This window comes from Lycorma delicatula, chromosome 8 (genome assembly GCF_047948215.1).
Source record: "Lycorma delicatula isolate Av1 chromosome 8, ASM4794821v1, whole genome shotgun sequence".
Lineage (NCBI taxonomy): Eukaryota > Metazoa > Arthropoda > Insecta > Hemiptera > Fulgoridae > Lycorma > Lycorma delicatula.
In genome coordinates, this window is record NC_134462.1 from 55365915 (window position 1) to 55388213 (window position 22299).

Sequence of the window (22299 nt, forward strand, 5' to 3'; positions counted from 1 at the left end):
AAACAGGCGTTTTTATAAGTATGTACGATAGAAAAGTCAAGTTTCAGGGTAGGTGCATATCTCCTTTCACGTTCCGTTATCGGTGAGCTTGTAAAGTACGTCTTTCCCTGCCTTTCTCTTCCCATTTTTATTTTTCTTATTTTCCCTTCATTTTTTTCCGAAAAAAAAACAAATAAAAATTTGTTGAGAAATGAACTTTCCCTACTATTGTTAAATTTTATATATAAACAGTCAGAAATCTAAAGTAAATACTACTTTCAGTGGATCAAATCGTGTTGTAAAAGAAGCTAGTAAATATAAGAAACCATGATTTTACCTTATTACTCGATGTAAAATTTATCCTTGATATATAATCCTAGAGAGAAAAATAAATTCATTTTTATTATAATTTTTTTTTTATACAAACATAAGTTACTCGTCTACATTTCCATAATGAGCAGAATGTTACTTCCCGTAGGCTACATTAAAATTCAAATAAACATCTGAGTGTATTTTTTCTTTAAATTATCGTCCACATTTTACCATTTTATTAACATTAGCGCTTAAAGTGTGAATATTTCTTCTTATTTACCACGAAATATTTCTATAAAAGACTAACAAAAAATATTTTCTTTTGTGTAAATAAACTATAATGTTCTTCATTTATCACACATCATATCTATATTATCGAGTAATATTAATTCATGCTAACCTCTTTTCTAGTTTAACGGAATATAAATTGAGCTTTCAATTTTTTATCAAAAATATTCCTCATTTTTCTATCTTTTTCATTATATTCGAGAATAATTTTTAATTTATCTCTTCATATTTTGTTTTTGAGTTAAAACATATTTCTATGTTATACTATCTTAAAATAAAATTAAAATAATCTTTTTTGTTGATACACGTTATTAAGTCTTACCAGGCTTTAAGGAAATAAATTTCCTTAAGGCTCTATTATTTCCTCATTATTTTATAATATTATTAAAAAAATAATGATATTTACCCTTGTCCCATAAAACTTTGTGCTACACACTAATTAAATGACATTGAAGTCCTTTCACATAAATTAGTTCAAACCATTCATCCCAAAACTTGCAGCATAACATATTTTTTCGACTGGCTAAATAACATAACCCATCGGGTTGGTCTAGTGGTGAACGTATCTTCCGAAATTAGTTGATTTGGAAGTCGAGAGTTCCAGCGTTCAAGTCCTACTAAAGTCAATTATTTTTATACGGATTTGAATACTAGATCGCGGATACCGGTATTCTTTGGTGGTTGGGTTTCAATTAACCACACATCTCAGGAATGGTGGAACTTCATTTACACTCATACATATCATCCTCTGAAGTATTTTCTGAAAGGTAATTACCGGAGGCTAAACAGGAAAAAGTAAAGAAAGGGCCACGAAAATTGATTTAACGAATTTAGTATTTCAAAATTTTAAAATACAGTTTACGGTTTAAAACTAAATTAAACGCAAGTTTGTCATCACTTCACCCTCTTCAATCGGTACTCGGTTGGTACTGTATTTTCGCTGATAAAAATATTATCAAATGTTAAAAGATTTAAAAGTAAGATCTCCACTTTTAAAAGAAACTTTTTTAATGATTTCTCAATCTGGAGAAGACCTCATAATCCGAACGATGCCCAGAAGACTTGTAACGTTGCTTGCTTTTTCTTTTTCAAGACGAATAAGCTGGTCGGAAAACCAAGGCGGATATTTCCTTCTTACGCCGAGACAGTGAAACAACTTTTATTACTACGTTTGTAGTACTCTGAAACTGAGATGTTTCAATTTAAACATGTAAAGAAAAAAGTACTTTGCACAATGGAGTTTTGACTGTTTTTAAAAAGAGTTGACTGTAATTTCCAAAACTACAATTCCTATAACTGACATGGTCTACAGTTGTAAAATTATGAACATAACAGTAAAGAGAAAAGAGGATGAATATAATCAGGATGAAGAATGCCCTGAGCGTTGGACGACAATTCAACAGAGCAATTAGTTAAGACCAGATCAAGGACTGTTGGAACCCCAATCCCGTTCAGATCGGGCATAATAATATTAAGAGAGGCGAGATGAACAAATTGAAAAATAGCTCTGGCCCAATTTTTGCATAAAAATTAATAATTTTGTGACGACCAGCACACATTAGGAGTATTAAAATCACCCAGAAAAATTTCATAAGAAAAAAGGTTATATATTGAAGAATGAGATCAAAATACTTCTCAATATAAGCTGGAGTGATAAAAGGAGGAAATTAATAACAGATTAGGAGACTTTTTCTGACAACAGACGTTTTCTAACAACAAATTAAGAGACTGATTTACTATGAAGACGATATCGGATTTATAATTAACATCAGCATAATAATTTCTTTCATCAATATCGACATCCACTTCAACATCCTCATCAAGATGGTCTCTTACAGAAAGTTTGACAGGTGTGTTATCATTTACAATAAATTTTCTGCTTAGACAATTGCTCCATTTGTAGTTATTATTCACACTGTAGATTTCCAATTCTTCTCAGTAGAACTGAGGTATGCAACATGCTATCTAATATGGCCCCGAGAACAATGAAGAAAACCTTTTTTTTTCCATAGAAATTCGAGAAACTAGGTCAACTGTTAATACTACCTGGCATTACGGTCAAACCTAAGAACAAAGACAGCTAAAAAGGACTAAATAATAATAAGGAAAAAGAAAAATAGCCAAAGCTCAGTCAGATAATAGAAAAGTATAGTAGCTGAAAAAGGGCTTCCTTGTTGAGTCGCCGAGAAAAGCTGTTGATCGCAACTCGATCGAATCGCCAAGAGCTAAAGAACAAGGCAGGGAGACTCTTTGGCCGCTCCTCGTCTAGGGACTCCAGAGGTTCAGTCCGTGTCCCTGGTATAAAAACCAGAAACCCAGACATTGCCCAGATTAAGCCCAGACAATGGGTCTAGCTGGCCTCCGTGGCGCGAGTGGTAGCATCTCGGCCTTCGATACGCTACCACTGACGCTATCCGGGTTCGAATCCCGGTCAGGCATGGAATTTTCACATACGTTACAAATCATTAATTTATAACGTTCTGAACGTTTTGAACGTTTGAACGTTCATTTGTAGGCATTCTCTGAAGAATGCCTAACGGTGAAACCGGTGGTTAAAAAAAAAAGACATTGGGTCTGGCCCAGGCATTGCCTAGCCCAAACCGGGTGACACAGTGTGATTCATCACATGAGAAGATAAGCTACTCTTGTTCTATGATGTAGGTGACCAATCAACTGAAAAATACCAGTAACAAAACCAGTTGACTAAAATTAAAAATTAGTGTTAGTACTAGAGCGCACACGTAAAACCAGAACAACAGCTGTCGAGCCAGAGGTCTTGAAGCTATATTAATAATAAAACTATTACGATATTAACTTATTTTTATATTCAATTTTTCGATTAAGTATTTTTTAAATGATTTTTAAAATTAATTAATAAAATATAAAATAATAACTAGAAATTTTATCAAGTTAAAAATGATATTCGAGAAAATCCATAAAAATTATGAAAGTTCTAATAAAATGATGAAACTCTGCCTCTTTTTTGAGTAATTACTTTGAATTATTTTTTTTTTTTATGTATAAAAGTCTAGATGAAATATTTCATTTCGGTGTTATAAATATTAAACACATTTTGTTTGTTTAAAATATTATTTAGATGATGAAAAATAACGTAATTTTTCTAACTTCTGTTGCGGACATGTGGTTGTTAAAAGCCTGTGGTTTTTTTTTTTTGAAAAAAAGAGCAGGAAAATATAGCATTTTATTCATCCCCTCTATGGTCTCAGTTACAGCCGCTAGTTGTGGGGGTTTGCTGTGATTGCCTCAGTCACTAGGGAGTCTAGAGATGTTTTACGACAGAGTTTATCGGCCATCAAAGTAAGGCTCAGCACGTTCTCTTTATCTTTTCTTACCACCTCGGTCAGCCAAGTTATAACTTGCTTTCCAATTGAACACTGTCACTTCCTGACCGCACCGTGTCGTGACACAACGTATAACGTAGATAAGGTTTGATTGAACGGCTCCTAGTTCTGATATGAGGTTATAAGAGGAATTCATGAAGTGTGAGGACACTTTGATCATGCTCCTGAATGCACCTTCCTAGAAGTCTTTCTTCTATTCGCTTCTTTTATTATTACTGAAACAATATTATACTTTCATATAAAAAAAAAAGAAAAACGGCTACAATTTTTATTGTATTATTTATTTATTCCATGTAGTAAAATAACAAATAAAATATTGTTGCCATTTCTACAATTTGAAATATTTATGTACTTTTTATTCTCTATTTTTATATACTTTAGTTAATTAACGTAGATTGACGGAATTGTTGACCAAGCTTTAAATAGCCTTTTTGTATTTTTTGTCATTTTGTGTTTGTTATCCGCTTGCGTTAAAACACGTCTTTCAGTTTTTAAGAAATTTTGCAATAAGTTGTTCTTTTTATTAGGAATAACGACATAAGTGTACGGAATTTTTATAAAATTTGCTGTTTCAAAATGGCGACTGCTATTTTTTTTGGACAGGGTCGATGGAAGGTCACGTCGGCTTGCCCGGTTAACATGGGAATCTATCCTTCTACTCCTGACGTCGGCCATCATTTCTGCTGTATTTCTCAAAGGGAACGCGTTAGACACATCACTCTTGATATTTACTCCGTGTTTAAAACTAACGTATATCTCTTGAAACCGTTCTCTTTCTTTTTAACGTAATCTCTTTCTCGATATTCGTATTAAAAAACTATTTTTTGTAGTTTTACGACAGGGATGTAATGTTTACCAATACATATATTTTACAGAATTAAAAAAAATGTCAAAATACCTCTATAATGAAAATGCCTTCTCGACAGTCATCAGTGATATCCGCTATCCTAGTAAATTATTCTTACGGTATAGGTAATACACTAAAATTATTTTTGGCACTTTCTAAACCTTTCAAAACAAATCACGATCAACGATTTCGTTATGAATTTTATTAATAAAATTTCATTTTAGTGCTCTACGTTTTAAATTCAATATGATATGCGCACGATCATTTAGTTTTCTTCACAGTAAATTTTCGTTTATAATGATTATCTGATAGTTTTAGAAAGCGATTAGGGAATTATTACCTACTATAAAAATGATTCTATAACGCTAAAGACGTGATTGAAATACATTTAAAAATGTAAATTCTCAGACGAACTCGGATTCATTCACATCAAGTGTACAATTAAACAAAATAATTACCCATCAACTATCCAAACTAGACTATACCAACCGCGTATGCGGTCGATGATATCAAGAGTAAAGTTTTAGTGCTGTATTTTGGCCGTCGGCTTACAATTAATGACCACGTCTGAGGAATATTCGACCGATAACAATGAATGGACAGGACTAACTTCCAAAGTTTAATAGGGTTTTAAGGTTATACAATCTCACAACAAAAAGAAATTGGAAATTCTTAACGACTGTTAATTTTGGAATACTTGAGAGGTAACAAATATTTTTTAAGTTGTAATGAAAATTTGACAATTTTATTTTATTTTTTAACGAAGAAGATATAATATTTTTGGCTTCAAGTGTACAGTTATAATTTCAGACTTTATTGTACAAAACATTCTTAATGAAACTTATTGGTATTTCTTTAATCGATTTAAAAAAATATTAAACTTATTTTCCTGAGGGGATAACAAAAAATAAATTATATTATCGTTTGATATCAAATTAAATCTCTTATTAGGTAATATTAAGAAATGAAATGTAGCGAAGAGTTTTTATTTACTTCTTATTTTATTAATATATCTGTAAATTTTGAGGGAAAGAGAGATTTCTTTTAATTTTATACAGATAAATGATGCCAAACGTTTTTTTTTAAATTAACGTAGGCTTTTCTTTAAACCCACCGGTTTGGTCTAGTTGTGAACGCGTCTTCCCAAATCGACTGATTTGGAAATTGAGAGTTCCAGCGTACGGATTTGAATACTAGATGGTGGATACCGGTGTTCTTTGGTGGTTGGGTTTCAATTAATTTACACTCATACATATCATCCTCATTCATCCTCTGAAGTATTAGCTAAACGGTAATTACCGAAGGCTAAACAGGAAAAAGAAAGAGATTTATTTAATGAAGATATTCGAAAAACTTTTGATTTTCTTCTATTAAAAAATGTGAGCTTAATTGTAAGTTTGTTAATAACTATTTTCACGAAATATAATAACCACGATTAAAAAAAAAAAAAACGATACGTTCAATTAATTATCATTCCTTTCAATGCTCGGGAAGAAAACGTATAAAAAACTACAGAAAGACTATAAAATTTACGATATATCGGCGTAAAAACAAACAACCTCTGGCAGAACGTTCATACAAATAATTATCGGTTAAGTTTTATCCTGTACTGTACTCCCATACTGAACTTGATAATAAATGTCCAATTTTTCCTTACACCTTTGAGGCATAGAAATAAAACAAAGATCCAGTCAAAATTAACCGTTTTCTCTTAGCGTAATGATAGAGCCAATCTTTGTCCTGAATAGAATTTTACTTAAACAAAATATCAACTGTATTTTAGAAAGATTAAATAATAATTTATCTAATCGGCTCGATAAAGAGGACGACTGGAAATAAATTTATTTGTTAATTTCTTTTCTAATTCTGAAAAAAAAAAATTAGTTAACGTTGATGATGTCTATGATACATTTTACGCCTAATTTATGCCTTACGTGATATCACCTGAAAATAGTTGGTTATGGCATCTAACGAACACATATTTCATTGGAAAAATATAATTATCAAGATTAGAACATATTATTTTTGGTGCGACCTCATATTTATTAAAATTAATACGATAAACTTTTACTCTTTTCAAAATTCTTAGCAAAAAAAAATAACTTAAATTAAAAATTAAATTTTAATTTTGACATAATTTTATTTATTAAAACCGCTTTTTGTAGATCTTTAGCGTATTTATCAGTTTTTTGTAAAACTGACGAAAACTAATAATTTTATGTTTAGAAAAATTATTCTTTAAGAACAACGAAATATCTGAATCTCATGTAAGCGTATAAGTGATCGTTTCACAAAGATACGGTTCTGTACGTTATTATACATTAGATATCAATAATATTGAATGAAAAGGTATCGAGAAAACTATATATCGGTAAAAACCAAATTATCGGTTTTTTCAAATCAAAAGATACTTTGCATAACAATAATATATTATTACATTGTTATATTATTATAAAAATTTAGAGATTTTTGATTTTGTAATTTTTAAATTAATTACTTGTATATATGTTAAGATCCATGGCTTTGTACTAGAGAGATTTCAATGTCCGAGAATGTGATTGTTTGTACTTACAGTCCTCTTTCCAGCGCTATATTTTAGCGTAATTAAACTATTTTCTTTAATAAAATTAATTTTATATTAATCATCTAATATATATATATATATTATTAATATGCATAATTGTATTAATATAACATGCAATTGTATTAATATAATATGCATAATATGCATAATTCTATTAAATATAATTAATTATCTATTTAGCGACTATTTGTAGAATTCTACTGTATTACTTTCGGTTGCATAGTGAGACTGGTGGTGAAATTGAATTTTCTTTACGTTTTGAGATATGATGATTACGAAAATACCATACACTTAAAATGTAAAAAATTGCGTATAATAATTTAGTTTTTAATTTTTATTTATAGTAATTTATTAATAGTATGGTAATTAAACATATATAATAGGCCTATGTAGGGAGATAACGTTTTCGGGTTTTGCCTCGAAAATCTTCAAAACTAGTTGATCAATATCATTAAAATTTAGTTATGCTGTAGTAGCTTATTTAAAGTTGTGCATGTGAAAATTCGATGAAAATTGGTTGAGTTCATTCTGAGTTACCCTTAACTTAAAGTCGACAAAAGACAACATAACCTCGATTTGAGGTTATGTTGACTGTGTAGTGGTGTATTTTTCATACGAGCTTGTGCAGTGAGTCACAGTGATGAGCGAATTTAAATTTGATGCTTGTATGTAGGGTTTACCCGTTAATCGAACGTATGTAGTGCGTTACTTACTGCGAAATTTTGAGGGCATCGGAAACGCAAAATGGTTTTCTTGTTTTTTGTTTCATTTTTATTATTTTGTTAATATTTAGCTTAAAAATAATTGTAAAATTCTGATTTTCTTCCCCTACGAACATTTACATTTTATTAATCAATTTATATTTTATTTGTACTGGCGTAACCGGAATTATATCTGTGAATAAATTTTTTTTAATTTTATATTTTTTTATCTAAACTTCTATAAAATAATATCTTACACTAAGTGCTGCTATCTTTTATTTCAATTTTTTATAAATTGAAATAAAAGTTATTTCATTTATTTATAAAAAGTTCAATTTCTTCATTTAACATAGATATAATGAAACATATTTACGAAATCGCAAAGATTTTTAAATTAGTTAATCAATAAGATGATTTAGTTAATCAGGAACATTAATTAAATGATTGTTCCACAAATTTTTTTAGTTAAAAAACACTTGAAAATTTATTGACTGCGTTTATTAATTTTTCTAAACGTTTTGTGATAGTAATAAGTTTTCTTAGTTTTTTATGCTTTTAACATAAAAATATCTAAGATTAAATATAATTCAGTGTTTTATATATATATATATATATATATATATATATATATATATATATGTGTGTGTGTGTGTGTGTGTGTGTGTGTGTGTGTGTGTTTTGCGGGGTAGGTGTGTGTCCGCGTACAACACTCTCTCACACACTCTTTCGCGGGTGCGGAAGAAAGAGAGACGTAGTACTGTAATTTTTAAAAAATTAATGCAAGTGAATTATAAAAAGAGTTAAAACTGTAAAAACAAATACTTATAAGTCAGAAATATTGATTTAACTGTTTTGCAAAAATTAAAAAAAAAGTTTTTTAATATTTTAAATCCATTGTTTTGCCACTAAGTAGAGTGCACACTCGACAGTGTTCATTATAGCTATTACCTTTTTAAAGTAAATGGAATATAAACGTCATCAGTAAGATTTGCTTTCTCTAAGAGAAATAGTTTTTACTGCATAGCCATTCCTTATGGTAAACAGAATGAAAATAATAGTAATGAATTTAAATGGATTGCGCCATTTTATAAACTTAATGTTCTATTGTGGCAAACATATTTTGTTCAGAATAGAAAGTATTGAAAATTAATTAGTTCCTAAATTTTCCTTTTAACACTGGCATAGATTGTTTGTTAACCTTTCAATAGCTACGCCACTTTTGGGAATGAGATTTGGTTGATGTCAAGCGTTTTCAACTATTTGGTAATGGCTCTGATAAACTGCTGAGCTTTAAGTAGATAGTGAAATCTAAAAAAAACATATATTCATTATGAAATAATGAAAATTTCTCCTTTTAGTCAAGTTAGACTTTTTCTGCGCCATAATTCACAGAAACTTTGATAAATTTATTGGAAACCGGCATCAAATTGTAAGATTATGTTATTTACAAAACAACAAATATCAGGCTTTTTATTATTATTATTATTATTATTATGTTAAATGTACTAAGAGTTTTAATATTACATTACTATCAGTAAATTTAATCGTACTTACAGTCGCTTAGTTAAAGGCATTTTGAAAATTTACTATGTGGGAGTATAAACATGCATGGGAGAGAGAATTATGCGGTTGCGAAGGGGCCGCAAGCATAGCTACGGATAATAGAGTAGGTTAAAGCATAGCTGGGTGGTAGTGTTTGCATAAGGGAGAAGTGATTTACGCTGAGAGCTGTCAAATTGCTGGAATCCTCTATCGTATACGAACCCCCGTGTTGTTCTGGAAAACAAAACTGGATAGTCAACTGCCACTGGTCACAGTCAGTGAATTCCAGTATTTACGTACTGCAAACACCATGTAATGAACTACGTTTAGATAATACGAAATTTGATTTTTCTCCCGATCGATAAAATCGAGTTGCCCACAAATATTATGATTTTTATTAGTTTTGTAGAAACATTTAAAAAAATGTTAATTAAAATATTAATATTTAATTATTAAGAGCGATATTGTTGAACTTTCTTTGTATTTGCACAGGGCTTATAGTTAAACTTCTCCTGCAGTGAATTCAGTTTATCCTGAAATTTACCTTTTTTTTATGTAATAAAAGTAATATTAAAAAAATTTCTACATGATTTAATTAAAACAATAAAAAGGTTGCAAAAATTCTCATGAAATCAATTTAGTGCTAAGGTAGATGTTTTTATAAAATATGTTTAAATAATATTTTTATCTATTTGAAAGAAAGGATCACTTTTAAAGAAATAATTTCACCCTTTGTTAGTTTAATAACGGTTAAAAATTTGTTAACCCTTATAATGACTCATTTAGAAAAAAGTAATAAAAAATTCCAATTGATTACTTGAATTTTTTTTTTTTTTATTATAAAATACATTTTTAATGATGAAAACGTTTTGTTCAATTTGTTTTAAGGACTTCACATTGTTCTTCTGAAATAATATTCCACTTAAATTTAAAAAAAAAAATTGTTTGTAAAATTATTTTTTTTTATATAGGGTGCTTTTTAAATTGTGTTGTTTTCGGTGATGTAACAAGATAAAAAAAGACACGCGCAAGAAATGTTCGTCAAATCCAATCCTTTTTAAGTTATTAACAGTATTTGCCTATCTCATCTCTTCAACCCTTCATCCAGTTAATTAATAGATATAAAATCTGTCACTTAAATATAAAGCACATCTTGTAAAGCTTTTAAGTTAAAATTTGAATTAACATTACAAATTACAATTAAATTACTATCCTAATATATTGGTGAAACAATTATATTTCTTTCTGGGACGTTACCTACAAATTCTATGTTAAATAAATAGTTCTACACGTTAAAATTTTGTTATTATTCCAATCCCATTAAACATCAGAGATCATAAATAAATAAAAAATTCATCAACCATAATTTAAAATAGCCAGAAAGAGTTTGTATAATATTCTCGGCTTTGCAGTTGACAAATTTTTATTTCAAACATGCCATAGGGATTATAAATATTAGCGACTTAAACAACATTTAGAGTACAATTACGAAAATATTAAATTGATCAGTAAAAAACTTTGAGCCCGATTCAATCGAAAATTATGCAGCATAAAAGTAAAATTGAGAAGAAAATCAATCAAAACGCATAGAAAAATTCCTTTCGGCAAGCCAGAAAGCGGAGTTAGATTTCACCGGTGTTAATTAGGGGATAAAAAGATTTCCACCTTAAAGTTAAGAAAAACTTCAAATTAACTCAATACGACGACGGTTGCATGTTAAAAAAGTTTCACATGTTTAGCATACGCCAAGCCCCATCTTCTTATAATTCTAGCAAACGTTTGGTCATCCCTTAGCGTAAGGGTTGGTCATATCAAAAATTGTTTAAGACAAACGTTTCGTGTAATGTATAGAGAACTAACGACCACTTTAAACCGATTCGATACTCTGTTAAGGGAGGTATATATTTTTTTGTCTTCGAAACCCCATTTTTTTCACCTGCTGAGCCAATGATTGGCGATATCAAAATACTTTACTTAGATATATTTTAGGCCCTTATTCAAAGAATATTAGGAACTTTAAAGAATTCGATATTTTACTTAATAAAAAAGTTATAGCAATATTCTGCCGCCCCCTCCCCACCCCCCCGGTTACCATCCCCATGATCCGGTCGTGCCCATTAACGAACTCGACCGAGAATTTGGTTCGTTAAATTTTATGTATCAATTTGAAGTGATTGGCGGAAAATTACGGCAGTTATCGTGTTCACAAGGAAATGAAATATATATATATGTAAGAAATATATGTATATATAAACTGTTGAACTGACGCTGTTTTTGGGGTCTGGGGGATGTGAAACATTAAATCTCTTATGAAATCTACCTAACAGGTTGGGTTCCAGTTGACCCTTCTTGACTAAATGAATTTTTATCAAAATTATTCTGTACTTTGAACAATTTCTAAAAAAATCAAGATGTTTAGTAGAAGAATCTGAGTCCATTTGATCCCTTTACTTACTCAAAAAATATTTTTAATTCATAAGTTAGATCTCACAGAGCCTACTTTTAAAAAAAGTTCCCATTTCATCTAAATTAACCCTAAATACAGTTGGATTTTCAATATTGAAAATTAAAATTAAAAATTGATATCTTAAATATGGATCACGTTCAACAATTTTATTTTTTAATTTAGAAGCTCATTTCATTAATAATTATATAATTCAACAAATTGACCGATTTTTGGTGCAGTTTTATTGAAAACAAAAATTATTATTGTATACGAAAAATAAAATTAGTACCGCAGTGCCTTTACTTAAAGGAGTAGAAAAATCAGACTAAGTCTAAAAAAAATCCTACCGAATCTTCTATGGCCACTATTAAAAAAAAAATATGGAAACAATAAAAATATCAAAACGGAGAAACTATCATTACCCTACTTTTTTAATATTGTCCAAAATAATGCCATCAACATCCCGGATATAGAGATTTTTCAAAGAATTATGTTTAGTAAACCCAGAAATATTAATCAAAATAAATTTTCACACAAGTATATGTGAACATTAATCTTCGTAAATTTCGATAACTTTTTCTTGTATTTTTAGACTCAGGGTAGGTGAGTCCAAAAATAACCATCAAAATTATAAAAAAAAAACTCGATATCGATCGGAGTTTATTTTTGTACTTTTCCTTTATAGCTAAACAGTTGTAGCAACAAGAGAACTATATCCAGAAATAAGATTTTTAGAATACATTAATCCGACCAAAAAAAAAAAAAAAAAAACACTAAAAGAGAAAACTATTCAATCTTACTTACCAGAAGTTTAATCTTAATTTCGCGCAAATTTCTGAGAAGAATTTAATAATATTATGTGCACAATTTAAATTGCCTTTTTTATGTTGGTTAAGTTAATTTTTTTAAATACTTCTTATAATTAAGATAATTTATTAATTTTAAATAGTTAAGAGTACTGCTGTATATTAATATATTTTTGAGATGTAGTTATTGAAAAAATTTCTGATATAATAAAAAAAATAATTGTTAAATACATACAATTTTTTTTAATATAAAAAAAATGTTAATTTCTAGATACTTAAAATTTTTTGCATGTAACCTTTATCAATACAAAATTTTAATTTTTCTTTTGGGATTTCCTTCGAAATTTTTCTTTCTTAGTTCTTTTTACAAAATTCATTACGTATATTTATTAATTGGCAAAATAAGTTTTACATTATTACCTGTGACGGTAGTGTACAAGGATATGAAAATCCTTGTCAAGCTTATCTGGATTCGAAGCAGAGATCTTTCAGCCTATTGCAATTCACTTCTAATTAAAAACAGCCTTAATTATAGCGACTATTCCAGCTAAGTTTAATTAATTTATGACTTTATACATATCTCAAAAGTCTTATTGATAGATATAATTATAAATTTACTGTATTTTTTTGCCATTTTTACCTGTTTATATATATTTTTTTTTAATCTTTAGAACTATTTAATTTAGTTCTGGTTCACCATACGCAGAGCTCGCATTTTTCCAAGCGTTTACAATCTATATCAGCTGTTATATTTTCAAATCACCATTAGAAGGACCATTGTACGACTAAAAATAATAAAGATATTTAAAGTGAATTATTATTAAGTCAAAATGTAGGATTATCAACCTTTTTTTTTTCATAAATTAGTTATTTCTGATTAACAGATAAATTATATTGAAACTATTTAAGAATTTAATTTTTATTAAGTTATTTATAAATTATTAAATTTCTGAATACGTGTAAAAAATAAAAAAATAAATTATAAAAATAGAATATAAAAGGGAATCAAGAGAACTTAAAAATAAAACTATCAAACTGAATATTTACAAAAAAAAAACTATACCGCAACTAGTTTTGAAAAACAAAAATTAACATTGAATGAAAATAATAATGAACTTGTTCAACTCAAACAGTATGATATTTTTAAATACACAAGAAAAATCTGGGACTTACCAAAATTTCGATTAGTAATAACAAAAACAACTTGTACAATATAATAGAAAAATGATATTTTATAATTAATTTAGCTAAACTGCAATATTTAAATTCAACTGACCACTTCTGAATATCCATTAATCGATAATATAACAATAGCAGCTTTTATTTATGAAAAATCATTTAATATTGTGTCTCTCTCTCTCTCTTTTTCCCGTTTAGCCTCCGGTAACTACCGTTTAGATTATACTTCAGAGGATGATATGTATGAGTGTAAATGAAGTGTAGTCTTGTACATTCTCAGTTCGACTATTCCGGAGATGTGTGGTTAATTGAAACCCAACCATGATCTAGTATTCAAATCCGAGTAAAAATACATTTAATATTGCCTGAACTGATGGAAATGTCTCAAAAACGTCCGTCATTAATTTGAAATCAAATTGTTTTTTCTGTTTATCGATTTTATTGATATTTTTTTTTTGTCTTCAGTCATTTGACTGGTTTGATGCAGCTCTCCAAGATTCCCTATCTAGTGCTAGTCGTCTCATTTCAGTATACCCTCTACATCCTACATCCCTAACAATTTGTTTTACATATTCCAAACGTGGCCTGCCTACACAATTTTTTCTTCTACCTGTCCTTCCAATATTAAAGCGACTATTCCAGGATGCCTTAGTATGTGGCCTATAAGTCTGTCTCTTCTTTTAACTATATTTTTCCAAATGCTTCTTTCTTCATCTATTTGCCGCAATACCTCTTCATTTGTCACTTTATCCACCCATAAATATATTATAAAATATTATATTATATTTTTATATAATAAAAATATAATATATTTATTGATATATTATATTTTAAAACATAATCATTATATATAATGAAATAAATATCTATTACTGTAAAATTACTATGTTACACTATTTTAGGTCGATGAAAAATTACTATTTTGTAATAAATAAGAGAAATAGTTAATTTTAAAAAAAAGAAAAGAATATTATCAAATTGCCCCATAATAGTTTCATGTATGCCTGAAGAAATATTTTCTACGTTTTTATGTAAACTTTTAAAAGCAACATTTTCTACACACTATTATTTCACAGGTTGCACTATTAAACCGCCAGCTAGCTAACAATCTTCACTTAAAATATTATTCTTATAATTTTTAATATAATTTAATCCATTCTTTAAGTGACTTTTAATTTCAAAATTATAATTAATTTATTGCTCATAAAGTTGTCACGGTTGTAATGTTATTAGTATAGCTTACGTCTTGCATAGAAAAACTTAAAGAATAGAAGTAAATGAAGAAACTCAACTTAGAGAATCAGTTTTCTAAAAGCATAACTAAGACTAAAGAGAGAGAAAGGAATAAGAAAGGATGAAAGCGGAGCGTAGAAGAGGGGAAGGAAGAAGAGAATAATGTAGTGAAAAGTTTGGGTTGAAGAATTCTTCGTGCTTCCAGTTATTATTAACCGACTAATGCATTGAGTGGTGCGGCTGAGTAAAGTGAACTTCTTCCCGTTCGTCTCTACCGCACTGCTCCTCATTTGTCTGAACACACTTTCACCCTCCCTCACCATCAACTACCCCCACTCGACAACTCACCACCCCTTTCCTCAATCCACCATCCTCTTTCTTTATAATAAAAAAAAACTTCCATCTTCGGCAAAGTATTTTCATAAAATTCCAATTACGACCGCCCGATGCAAAATCGTTTCCGATACGAGGTTCTTCCACTTCGTAATATTGTTAAAAAACGATATCCCTTCAAACTATACTCAAATATTTGTCCCGAATTGACTTTACTTCAACTGATTTTTCATTCAATTATTTTCCAAAGCATAACATTTAATTTTTTTAGAATTTAAAATCAATTCGTAAAATCAGACCGTTATAGTATGTTGCGAGTTCTATGAATTTTTTAAAGACTTAATTCTTTCATCTATTTTCTTTTAAGTAAAACAAAAAAAAAAGGCAATCTTAAGAGAAAATAGATTATCTTAGATTTTTTTTAAAGAGAATTCACAAATCAGGAAATTTGATTTTAAATCAATCAAAAAAGATGTAATGAAAATGTGAATGTACTAAAAGTTTTCTCTTCATTATAATTAAATCACCGCATTTAAATTTCAATAACTTATTTGCTTATAAAAATAATAATTATTTATATATTATAATTAATTAAAATTTTATTTATATAAATTAAATTATATATTATAAAATAAATAAATGGGTACTACTATTTTTTTATCTACTTATTTTTTCGTGTAATAAATCCAGAAACTCTGTAAATTTCTCAACAGTCATCTATAAGTGTAACTTAGCTTTACTTATTTTTAAAAGATGCTTCTGAATTGATCTGTTAACTAGAAAAAAATTTTCAAATATTGAAACTTGTATTACTTGTTATCAAGCATCATTATGATGAAACTTCGTTAAAAAATCATTAACCCTGATATTTTTAGGTATTTGAGTAAAAAAATTTTTTTTTTTTTTAACTTTTAAAATATATCACCTATATTTTGATAAAACCTTGAAAATTTCCTTCCCCTTTACAGTGGAAATAAGGATAACGATTAGGGATTTGCAGTCCTGTTTTTTTACACATTTTTTTTTTCTTTGCGATAAATACAATCGCTTCCAATTACAAATAACTTACTCCTTTCTTTTTTAACTACAAAGTAAATTTTAGCTTGTAAAAAAATTCCAAGCAAATGTGTAAGTATAGAAAACGATAATTATACCTTCATAAATTGATGCAGAAAAAAATCGACTTTAAAATAATTGTGCCACCACTGCTGAATTATTTTTCAAAGTAATATTATGAACAACTGCCATTACACGAAAATGTTATGCCAAATACGTTCAGAAATAAGTTTAAAAGTATTTATATATAAATAAATGAAATGTAAACTTACCTACAATGCGTCCGTAGTCTCTTTTCTAGTACTTTCGGTTATTCGACCACCTGCAGGAAAAATTATTTTTTCAATTTATATCATTAAAATTAAACTATGTAAAAAGTAATTTATAAAATGTTAAAATCACAACCGGTCGTCATAGTATAAAGTTAGTCATGCCTGTAAGAAGGTCGCAGTTGTTATGAATATTAATGACTGGAAGGAAACAATTTAGGAATCCTGATAATTATTTGTTTAAATAAAATATCGTCCTCGAATCTGATCTGTTCACTGATTAATTTACTGTTATAATAGTATACATTAAATTTTTCGAGGAAAATGGTTTTATAAAAGTTGTTCCAAATATCTAATATTTTAATAAAATTATTGGGATTGTAGTTATGTTTATTTTGTAATATATGTCTAACATAATTTGATTTATCCAACTATCCTTTTTTATATTGTTAATATGTTCTTTTGCTCTAATAGAAAAAAAAAACGGTTGGTCATAACTATATATTCAACATGGCAGTCGTTACATTTCAAACTAAAGATTCCTTATTTATGGGGACCCAAAATGTTAAAAAGTATTATGAATATATATTGTATGTAGATATTCATAATATTACAAACGATTGAGTATTTTGATGACCCATTTAAAAATAAAGTAGAAATTAGAAGAGAATTCCAGTTGTCCATTGTTTCTATTTAACTTACAGAAAATAATTTTTTTTAACCAACAGTGAATGACTCTATTTTGTAATATCAACTGGTTAATAATGCACAATCATTTACCGGAAATTAAAAAAAATTATGGATACTGAACAAATAATTTTTGTAGGGACAAGTTAATCGGCAGGGAAATTTGTCTACGAGTTTAATGATACTAGTAACAATAATAGAAGACACCAAATCACTCACGCGCCAGTTAAGCAGCTACCATTAACAGTATAATAATAAGCGAAAACAGTTTATTGTAGCAATATGAATGTTCTGTTATCTAACCGAAGAATAGTTTCACCTCAATAGATTCGTAGACAGTCGATAAAAATAAAAATTCTAAGAAACCATATGAGCAACCACTTTATTTTATGATAATCGGCGCTTGTTATCACATCTTGTTGGAGAAAATTAAATTCTACTATATGAAACTATTGCATTCAAAAAGTTAATATGAAGATCTATACATTAAATTTAACGATACGAGTGTTACCTGATTCTTACGAACCGAATAATTTCTCGCAGCTGGCAGTGGCAATGTCGATTTATAGAACTTTCTTTTACCGAATATTATTTATAAGAATTTTAGAATGATATTCATATTCATATATAACCTCTATACATTTCAATAAATTAAAAATAAACTTTCTAAACTGCATTTCATATATTTTGGATATCATAGTACAGAAGATTCAACTGACATGAAATAAATGTTCAAATAGGCATTGAGATACGCGAAAAATTTCAAAATATATTCCAAAATTGTAAGTGGCATTCTCCAATTTTTTTTTTTTTTTTTTAATATCAGCTCGTAAAAACACAATTAGTTCTTCAATAATATTTCTATGTTAGCTATCCGGATTTTGTAACTTCTATTACTCTGTATAATAAAAATACTGTTTTCTTAATAACTTCAATTAATTGGTAAATCGTCAGTTAATTAGATGAAAATAAATGGAATCATTCGTAAAATTATAATTGTATAAAATAATTATTTTCTTTACACACAATAATTGCTGATTTGTACACTACTGTTATATTGATGCGTATAATTATTTTATTTTAAATTGTTTTTTTTTTTTAATAACAGAAATAATGAAATGTTTATATATGTCATCGAAAAAGGTTGCAGCAATTTAAAACAATCGTATCTTAGAAACTACTAGAGATAATCAAAAGAGTATTTTTTTTAAATTCACCAACTCGAAACGTTTTTTTTATATACCTTAGAATGTTTCAATATGAACTTCACTGGTTGCTCTGAAAATATCCAGCCGATAATCGACTTTTTCCCAGGTCTACTGGATCATAAGAGGCGTAACTGTAGCAACAGCATCGGTGATCCGTTATCCTTAAATGTTGTGCATCACTGATTTTTTCGCTATAGACAATGTTTTTAACGTATTCCCATAGAAAAAATCTAGGGATATCAAATCTGGCCTTATCGGATGCCAAAGCACAGGACCGGCCCTACCGATTCAACGATTAGGGAATCTTTTATTGAGAGCGCGTCGAACGCCTTGGCTAAAGTGTAGAGGGAACACCTCATGTTGAAAAATTACAACAACGTTACTTTCTTCTTCAATTTGGTCAACTTATGGGAAAATTTACAGTTGTAGCATGTCTAAATAAACTATCCCTGCAATAGTACACTCATAAAAAAGAATTGGCCAATCACAAGATCAGACATCAAACCACACCACAAGGTTATTTTTGGCAATCTTTGATATACGCAGTAATTTCATTTGGTTTCTGAGATCCCCATATCCTACAATTATGCCCGTTGACACAACCACTGATATGGAAAGTCGCTTCATCTGTAAACGTAACACATTTTAAAAATATTTCGTCTTCGTCAATGTTATTAAGTATTTTACTTGAAAATTAAACACGTTTAAGACGATCCGTAGGTTTAAGGTTAAAAAATTGCTTTTTGAGTTGGTGAATTTGAATAAACAATACTTGTTTGATTATCTCTAATAGTTTCTGAATAATTTCTTTTTATTTTTGCAACCTTTTTCGATGACCTTTGTATAAATGTTAAAAATTTTATTAATATCCAAGTAATGGAACAGTGTCTCCACTCCATTAACAGGATTCTTACAGAGCAATCATTTATGGGGAATCTGAGATAAATATTTATATTAGCTTAATAAATAGAAAATATAACGGCACGACTGATTTTAAATTCCCGCTACAATTAGTTTACCATGTAATCAGTAAAAAAAGGCGGGTATGCAGTCACTTCATTTAGAACTCACTATAAACAATGCTAGACTAAATCCAACCATTCTTTTCTCATTCGTAAGATTACACTTTCTTCGTAAATGTTCTCCATCGAAAAAGAAAAAAAGATTGAATAAGCAATCTCTTACGAACGGTAAAGAAATAATAAGTATCTTTAATTTTATTTTGTATCAATTAAATCTATATAAAGAGGAAATAACTTTATTATTAAATCGATTATAAAAAGTCTTACAAAAACCAAAATCAGATAATTAAGTAAAATTTAGTTCGCAAAATGAACTTTAAAATTAGAATAATTATGATAATTTACAAACAAGTTAATATTAAAGATGTTTTCAATTCGTATATTTTTAAATTAAAAGAATTTCGTAATTGAACATCTTTTGTTCCTATTGTCAAACATACTGATTTAAATGATCAGAGGAATATAACTGTCTTTTTATATTGTGAATAAATCTAATACAATATTATATTTACCGATACTGTAAACATTTTAAATGTTTTTTTTAATTAATTGAATATTTTAATGATGAACAAAAAGTTATATTTCTATGTTTAGTACTGGTTTACCTTTCTTAGATTCATTCTTTTATTATATGAAGCGAAGAAAGGTAAACACTACTCAACATAGAAATCATGGTGTTATTAGTAGAAAATATAATAATAATCGTAATAACAATAAAACAAGTTATAGTTAGAAGAAACAGACCTGTAAAAAAAATGAACCAGTTGAACTGGACTTTGTTTAGATTTATTTCCCTTGGCCACTACCGAAGGCTCATCCATTCACTAAATTTTTTCCTAGATAATAAAAGCAAAAATAAAACAAAATAAACGTTTAATCGATAAAGTAGAAAAAACTCCATAAAAATCACTTCAAATATTTAGAAGTTAAATTATTTAAAAGTTCACGCCCTTAATCCTTGTAACAAAGACGTTATTGCGAAAGGTTATCCGAGAGAATAATCTGTAAAGAAATCTTTGACCGAGATGAGAAGAGCTATCAATATAAAATAATATTGCTGATATTGTTTTTTGATAATATTCATTTCATTAATTTCTTCTCAACCGTACCCTTAAAAAATAATTTTTAAATGATTTTTTTTCTTAAAATATTATCTAAGCTCATACCTCAATACGTAGATTTAGATTTAAATTTGTTTTTAAATCTATTATTCTAGCATAATGATTAATAAAGACTGGTATATTTCTTTCAACCATTCATCTTTAAACAAAACTGTTAATCTAAAAATACTATTTCCAAAAAAAGTACTAAAAAAATTAAATTAAGTCAAAAATCATAAAAAATTAAATTCTAACTTAATTATAAGTCTCGTACACGAGATATCAGAGTTTTTTTTTTTTCGAAATCGAAGTTCTCAGATTCAAATCCTAATACAGATAGCTACTTTTATTCGGATTTGAATAGAATACTAAATCGTGGATACCGGTGTTAGGAGAAGACCAATTTGGTTTCAGGAAAAGTATAGGGACAAGGGAAGCAATTTTAGCGCTCAGATTAATAGTAGAAAGAAAATTAAAGAAAAATAAACCAACATCCATAGCATTTATAGACTTAGAAAAGGCATTTGATAACGTAGACTGGAATAAAATGTTCAGCATTTAAAAAAAAATTAGGGTTAAATTATAGAGATAGAAGAAAAATTGCTAACATTTACAGGAACCAAACAGCAACAATAATAATTGAAGAAAGAAGAAAGAATCCGTAATAAAAAAGGGAGTCTGACAAGGATGTTCCTTATCCCCGTTACTTTTTAATTTTTACATAAAACTAGCCGTTAATGATGTTAAAGAACAATTTAGATCCGGAGTAACAGTAGAAGGTGAAAAGATAATGATGCTACGATTTGCTGATGATATAGTAATTGCAGCTGAGAGTGAAAAAGATTTATAAGAAACAATGAATGGCATGAATGTTCAAATTCTACGTAAAACCTACCGCATGAAAATAAAGTATAACAAAACGAAAGTAATGAAATGTAGTAGAAATAATGTGAATAGACTACTGAATATAAAAATAAGAAGAGCAAAAATTACTGAGATAGAAGAATTCTGTTATTTAGGAAGTAGAATTACTAAAGATGGACGAAGCAGGAACGATATAAAATCCTGAATAGCACAAACAAAACAGCTTTTAGTCGGAAATATATTTTTCTTACATCAAAAATTAATTTAAACGTCAGGAAAATATTTCCGAAAGTATATGTTTGGAGCGTAGCTTTATATGGAAGTGAAACTTTGACGATCGGAGTACCTGAGAATAAAAGATTAGAAACTTTTGTAATGCGGTGCTATAGGAGAATGTTAAAAATCAGACGGGTGGATAAAGTGACAAATGTAGACATGTTGCGGCAAATTGATGAAGAAAGAAGCATTTGGAAAAATATAG

At 28.5% G+C, this 22299-nt stretch overlaps 1 long non-coding RNA gene across 1 annotated transcript in view; it reads right to left on the reverse strand.

Annotated features, from left to right (window-relative positions):
* The window catches only part of LOC142328679 (uncharacterized), a 443558-nt gene that overhangs the window by 99137 nt on the left and 322122 nt on the right, over positions 1 to 22299 (reverse strand). The window contains exon 4 of the long non-coding RNA XR_012757323.1: positions 16941 to 16990. This is a non-coding gene — a long non-coding RNA (uncharacterized LOC142328679). The remainder of the gene's footprint in view (positions 1 to 16940; positions 16991 to 22299) is intronic.